General features: G+C 41.2%; 1 long non-coding RNA gene across 1 annotated transcript in view; it reads right to left on the bottom strand.

Annotated features, from left to right (window-relative positions):
- The window catches only part of LOC138435453 (uncharacterized), a 41,544-nt gene that overhangs the window by 2,096 nt on the left and 31,796 nt on the right, over positions 1 to 7,652 (bottom strand). Inside the window, exon 2 of the long non-coding RNA XR_011255109.1 lies at positions 204 to 297. This is a non-coding gene — a long non-coding RNA (uncharacterized lncRNA). The remainder of the gene's footprint in view (positions 1 to 203; positions 298 to 7,652) is intronic.

The raw sequence follows: 7,652 nt of genomic DNA on the forward strand, positions 1-7,652 counted from the left end.
AGGTAGTTGCTTTGTCAACAGGTAAACCCTCTACTACATAAGCCATTAGTTTCTGGTTCATAAAAGTGCTTTGGGGCACATTTGTGGGCTTCTGGCCTCAAAGAGCATGCTATTATATTGTGGAGTTGATTTTCCCACTAAGAAGGACAGTTTAGATAGCTCTCTGTGAGAAGAAAGTTAACACAGTGAAGGCAGATACTTACTTCTGGCATCTTTCCAGGGAAGTCTAGAACCATGATTGATACTGCCCAAATCCTAGAAATATGCCCTCAACTCTTCTCAGTATTCTGTAATAACCTAAATGGGAAAAGAATTTGAAAAAGAATAGATATATTAATCCATGTGTGCGTATAACTGCATCACTTTGTTGTACACCTGAAACTAACACAGCATCGTTAATCAACTATAGTCCAATATAAAATTGAGGATTTTTAAAAGTGGTATTTTATGCTTCTATGATGGATAAAATACAAATTAACTTAGAAACTTTAAAAAAGTTTCTTGCTTCTGTTATCAATCACTGATGGCTCTGTGTGTGTGCCTGAAACAAAGAATATGCCACACCAGCTTGTCTGAGTGTCTTTGCACAACCATCAAGACTGGCGCCTCATTCACAGGTGGGGTCCTGAGATTGGTGGCTAAGGATGAACACAGAAGAATGTGTCTACAGGTCCAGCCCAGCACCGTGCAACTGTAAAAAATCTGACGACATGTCAGATCCTTCCTGTTGCTTTTGTTCACTAAATCAACACTGTCCATCCATAATGGCCTCCCTCGGAGAACTCTGCCCCTCTGCCTGAATGTTAAACCGAAGTGCCTTTGTTCAGGGAAACACCCTGACCCTGTCCATCTGTGGATGGCTGTAAGAAAAGAGAAATATACACATTTTCTCTGAGGCTGGCATTCTAGGGATATTTGTAAGATTAGTGGCCTTTTTACTTGCCTTTCTCCTCTCCTCCTGCTCTCTGTTCTATAAACAAAAGTGGCATCCAGTCCCTGAAAAGGTGGTTGTTTTGAGACATTATTTCTTTCAATATGCCACCTCATCTCTCAACTTGCTGGCCTGTTGTGCAGTGAGCAGAGCGAGCTTGAACTGGGCTCAGCAACATAACAGCAGACCTGAGACTCCTCAGGCATCCCTGACCTGCTTTCTCACACCTGTCTCGGGGGTGGAGGAAAAGGACGTCTAGCTGTGCAGCCCAGAAGGAAAAGACTCAGAAGCTGCGCCCACCTCTCCAAACTCCTCCAATGTCCCTCTTTTCTTTGTTGTCCTTGCTCCACACCTCTTCCCTGGAATAAACCTCAGCTGTGAGTGTGATCTGCTCGAAAGACCTGCAAGTCCTTATAGCCAATTAGCAAACATGTGGGTGGTCCTAAGACTCCTAAAACACAATCCAACACACACACACACATACACACACACACACAGAGGATTAAAAGTTCAAGAATTCTTATTCTGAAGCACTTTCATGTTCCATTTTATTTACTGAAATACTCACATGCACAAATATGGCTCTGAAAATTAGTGAAATGACACTCATCAGATGAACTAAATTACAACCAGTAAATCAGTGAACAGGAACAACAAAGAGTTAAATAAGATTTCAATGCATATAATCAAGAAAGCACATGGTACACAATGACTTCCTACAAATCAATAATAAAAATGCAGAAAATCTAACACAAAAAAAGGGCTAGGAATTTGAACAGGCACCTCACAAAAGAGAATAACCAAACAGCTAACAAACATGTTCTTGTTGTTATTTAGTTGCAAAGTCATATCCGACTCTTTTGTGACCCCATGGACTGGAGCCCACCAGGCTCCTCTGACCATGGGATTTCCCAGGCAAGAATACTGGAGTGGGTTGCCATTTCCTTCTCCAAATAAACATATTAAAAAGATGCTTAACATCATTAGTCATCAGGAAACTGGAGAGTAAAACCACAATGAGACACCACCCCACACCCACTGATGGCTAACATTAAACCAGACAAAACAAAACTTTTATAATGACAATACCAACTGAGAAGGAAGATGAGGAACAATGGAAACCTTCTATTATTCTGGTTGGAGTGTAAATAGGTCCAGCACTCTGGAAAACTCCATGGAAGTAGGTACTAAAGGGAAACATGCTCAATTGCCTGAACCAATGATCCCACTCCTGGGTGTTTACCCATCACACACGTTTACTGATGTCGACCGAAAGACAAGTACAAGAAAATTCGTAGCATAATAAAAAAACAGTCCAAACACTCCTCATAATGATGATGTGGCTTGTGATATATTAAATGGATTGTGGTAAATCTGAGCGATGGAATCCTAGAAGGCAATGAAAATGAACAGAGTACTCTAGACACAACAAAAGGGATAAATCTACAAAGATAACCTCAAGTGAAAGAAACTATACAGAAAAAAGTACACATGGTGTGATTTCATTCATAACAACTTCAAAAGCAGGCAAACCTAGGGTGTGGTCTTAGAAAATAGGACACGGTTATCTTCAGGGCAGAGGTAGGGTTTAGGACCCTGAGGGGGAGGTCCTGGGCATCTGAAAGTCTGGGGAAAGTTCTCTCTCTTGATCAAGTTGGTTGTTACACACATGTGTTCATAGCACCCAAAATTTATTCAGCTGCACATATGTGAATTGTGCACTTTTCTTTATCCAGAAGATGCTTAACACAAGATTTACCAGAGAAATAATATGAAGACAGCAAGTAGCTAGATGGATTCCATAGTCTAATGTGTGGCAGTCGCTGTTTGATGTTGCTTCAGGGATGATCCACATCCAGGAGCAGGGGGTACCTTCGGGATGTGCAGGTGTTCAAAGGAAAAATGCCTGGCTAAAGAAAAACGGCGGTGGCATTTGGCTGTTACTCAGTGGCGTTTAGAATCTGCCTGCCGATGCAGGGGACACGGGTTTGATCTCTCGGGTTTGATCTCTCAGGTTTGATGTCTGCGAACATCACACATGCTGTGGAGCAACTAAGCCCGTGCGCCGAGAATCCGTGCTCTGCAACAGAAGAAGCTACTGCAATGAAAAGCCCACACACAGCAACTAGAGAGTAGCCACCGCCCCGCTCGCCACAACTAGAAAAAGCCTGCATGCAGCAACGAAGACCCAGCACAGCCAAAAATAACATAGATGAAATTAAAAAGAAGAAGAAGAAAGGAAAGAAGTAAAGAATCCCTGAACGATTCTTGAATGAATTATGAATCCCTGAATGAATGATTGAACGAGCAGATGAATGAATAAGAGAAACTAAAGACAGACTAAAGAAGAAATCATAAAATAATTTGATAGTAATTATCAATTATTGAGCAGTATTGTAACTGTTTAAGTCCCTGTTCAAACCCTCACTCCCTAGGTGACATAGGTTTTACCAGCTGCAAGATAAATTGGCTTAGAGGTAAAGAATTTGCCTGCCAATGTAGGAGAAGTGGGTTTGATCCCTGGGCTGGGAAGATCCTTGGAGGAGGAAATGGCTCCCCACTACAGTATTCCTGCCTGGAAAATCCCATGGACAGTGGAGCCTGGTGGGCTGTAGTCCACGGGATTGCAAGAGTCAAATATGACTTTACAATGAAACAGCAAGGTAAGTTAGTGCCTTCAAAATATAACCCAGTCCTTGGTACACAATGTTAAATGTGCTGCTGCTGCTGCTGCTGCTAAGTCGCTTCAGTTGTGTCCGACTCTGTGCGACCCCATAGACAGCAGCCCAACAGGCTCTGCTGTCCCTGGGATTCTCCAGGCAAGAACACTGGAGTGGGTTGCCATTTCCTTCTCCAATGCATGAAAGTGAAAAGTGAAAGTGAAGTCGCTCAGTCATGTTAAATGTGCTAGATATTTCTAATTGATTCTCTCTAGCTCTTTCTTCTGTGCTTAATAAACATCACGTCATTTAATCCTTAAAATGCTCTGGGTGAGACAGACATTAACACCCATATTTCCCAGATGCGTTAACTATATCAGGCAGGTAAAGAAAGTTACCCTGAACTAAACAATACTGATTGAACTGAGATTCAGACCTCTAAATGCTTGGCTTCAAAAGCCTGTACTGTTAACTTCTGTTACATTACTCAATATTTGATTTGAAATGGAAACAGATTTGGCTTTTATTTCTTCATGCACACGTGACAGGCTTGGTAATTTACTTTCAGTTTCAGTCCTACTGAATTTAGTTTCAGTCTCTTTCCCAATGAAATGAAAGTCAACTTTGTTTCCACTCAAAGTACAACAGGAGTACGATAACAAAAGCTAACCCTAACTGAATGTTCTAAGTGATTCACATAAAATAGACTTTTCGGTCTCCTCAAACATCCCTTGAGAGATCTGGTCTTGCAGATGAGGAATTCAAGTCCCAGAGAGAGAAAGTAACCCAGTCAGCTCAGCTAGTAAGAGATGAGCTAGGCGTGTGGTTTCACAAACTTAACTGCGAGGACTATCCCAACTTCCTCCAAGTCTCTTGAAAGCCAGACCACACAGGATCAATCAAACGCTATTCCGATCAAAGAGGGTTCAAGGAGAAAAAAATCCCAATACAGAGTTGAACAACATTTTCTAGGAAAAATGTGAAAATGAAAAGCCACAGTAATTCTTGACAACTAAGAGGCATGTTAGTTAAGAAAAATGCATTTCAAGACTATAGTGAGGTACCACCTCACACCAGTCACACTGGTCACTTTTTAATGGCTATCATTAAAAAGTCTGCAAATAATAAAGGCTGGAGAGAATGTGGAGACAAGGGAAACTTCCAGCACCATTGGTGGGAATATAGGTTGGCACAGGCACTACGGAAAACATGTATTTGGTTCCTTAGAAAACTAAAACCATTTATGGAGTTTCCTTAGAAAAATAAAAATAGAATAAAAATAAAAATAGAAAAATAAAAATAAAAATGGTCCCGCAATCCCACTCCAGAGCGTATATCCAAAGAAAACTATAATTTGTAAAGAAATACGCACCCTGATGTTCATAGCAGCACTATTCATAGTAAACAAGACGTAGGAAGAGCCTAAATATCCTTGACAGAAGCATGGATAAAAAAGATGTGGTGTCCAATTCAGTTCAGTCAATCAATGGTGTCCAGTTCATTTCAGTCAAGCAGTCGTGTCTGACTCTTTGCAACCCCATGGACTGCAGCACAACAGGCTTCCCTGTCCATCACCAACTCTCAGAGCTTGTTCAAACTCATGTCCGTCAAGTCAGTGATGCCATCCAACCACCTCATCCTCTGTTAACTTCTCCTTCTGCCTTCAATACCCACTACTATGTATAAAACAGATAATCAACAGGGACCTACTGAATAGCACAAAGAACTGTATTCAATATCTTGCAATTACTTATAAAGGAAAAGAATTTGAAAGAGAATAGATATATACATATAAGTGAATCTATTTGTCACTTCCACTGTATAACATAAAGGATTTGATTTAGGTCATACCTGAATGGTCTAGTGGTTTTCCCTACTTTCTTCAATTTAAGTCTGAATTTGGTAATAAGGAGTTCATGATCTAAGCCACGGTCAGTTTCCGGTCTTGTTTTTGCTGACTGTATAGAGCTTCTCCATCTTTGGCTGCAAAGAATTTAATCAATCTGATTTCAGTATTGACCGTCTGGTGATATCCATGTGTAGAGTCTTCTCTTGTGTTGTTGGAAGAGGGTGTTTGCTATGACCAGTGTGTTCTCTCGGCAAAACTCTGTTAGATTTTGCCCTGTTTCGTTCTGTATTCCAAGGCCAAACTTGCCTGTTACTCCAGCTATTTCTTGACTTCCTACTTTTGCATTCCAGTCCCCTATAATGAAAACATCTTTTTGAGGTGTTAATTCTAGAAAGTCTTGTAGTCTTCACAGAACTGTTCAGCTTCTTCAGCATTACTGTTAGGGCCATAGACTTACATTACTGTGATATTGAATGGTTTGCCTTGGAAACAAACAAAGGTCATTCTGTCATTTTTGAGATTGCATCCAAGTAATGCATTTCAGACTCTTGTTGACTGTGAGAGCTACTCCATTTCTTCTAAGGGATTCTTGCCCACATTAGTAGATATAATGGTCATCTGAGTTAAACTCACCCATTCCAGTCCATTTTAGTTCACTGATTCCTAAAATATTCATGTTCACTCTTGCCATCTCCTGTTTGACTACTTCCAGTTTGGGAGAAGGAAATGGCAACCCACTCCAGTATTCTTGCCTGGAAAATCCCATGGATGAAGGAGCCTGGTAGGCTACAGTCCATGGGGTCACGAAGAGTCAGACATGACTGAGCAACTTCACTTTCACTTTTCATTTTCATGCATTGGAGAAGGAAATGGCAACCCACTCCAGTGTTCTTGCCTGGAGAATCCCAGGGACTGAGGAGACTGGTGGACTGTCATCCATGGGATCACAGAGTCAGACACAACTGAAGTGATTTAGCAGCAGCAGCAGCAGTTTGCCTTGATTCATGGAACTAACATTCAAGGTTCCTATGCAATATTGCTCTTTACAGCATCGGACTTCACTTCCATCACCAGTCACATTCACAACTGGGTGTTGTTTTTCCTTTGGTTCCGTCAATTCATTCTTTCTGGAGTTATTTCTCCTCTGATCTCCAGTAGCATATTGGGCACCTATTGACCTGGGGAGTTCGTCATTCAGTGTCCTATCTTTTTTGCCTTTTCATACTGTTCATGGGATTCTCAAGGCAAGAATACTGAAGTGGCTTGCCATTCCCTTCTCCAGCGGACCATGTTTTGTCAGAACTCTGCACCATGACCCGTCCTTCTTGGGTGCCTGAAGCACTATGGATGGAAGTTCATGACATTGTACAGGAGGCAGTAATAAAGACCATCCCCAAGAAAAAGAAATGCAAAAAGGCAAAATGGTTGTCTGAGGAGGCCTTACAAATAGCTGTGAAAAGAAGAGAGGTGAAAGGCAAAGGAGAAAAGGAAAGAGATACCCATTTGAATGCAGAGTTCCAAAGAATAGTAAGGAGAGATAGGAAAGCCTTCCTCGGTGATTAATGCAAAGAAATAGAGGAAAACAATAGAATGGGAAAGACTAGAGATCTCTTCAAGAAAATTAGAGATACCAAGGGAATACTTCATGCAAAGATAGGCGCAATAAAGGACAGAAATGGTATGGACCTAACAGAAGAAGATATTAAGAAGAGGTGGCAAGACTACACAGAAAAACTGTATAAAAAGGATCTTCCCAGATAATCACGATGGTGTGATCACTCACCTAGAGCCAGACATCTTGGAATGTGAAATCAAGTGGGCCTTAGGAAGCATCACTAGGAACAAAGCTAGTGGAGGTGATGGAATTCCAGTGGAGCTATTTCAAATCCTAAAAGAAGATGCTGTGAAAGTGCTGCACTCAATATGCTAGCAAATTTGGAAAACTCAGAAGTGGCCCCAGGACTAGAAAATGTCAGTTTTCATTCCAATCCCAAAGAAAGGCAATGCCAAGAAATGCCCAAACTATCGCACAATTGCACTCATCTCACACGCTAGTAAAGTAATGCTCAAAATTCTCCAAGCCAGGCTTCAACAGTACGTGAACTGTGAACTTTCAGATGTTCAAGCTGGTTTTAGAAAAGACAGAGGAACCAGAGATCAAATTGCCAACATCCATTGGATCATCAAAAAGCAAGAGAGTTCCAGAAAAACA

The sequence above is a fragment of the Ovis canadensis genome, chromosome 3 (genome assembly GCF_042477335.2).
Source record: "Ovis canadensis isolate MfBH-ARS-UI-01 breed Bighorn chromosome 3, ARS-UI_OviCan_v2, whole genome shotgun sequence".
In the NCBI taxonomy this organism is placed as follows: Eukaryota; Metazoa; Chordata; class Mammalia; order Artiodactyla; family Bovidae; genus Ovis; species Ovis canadensis.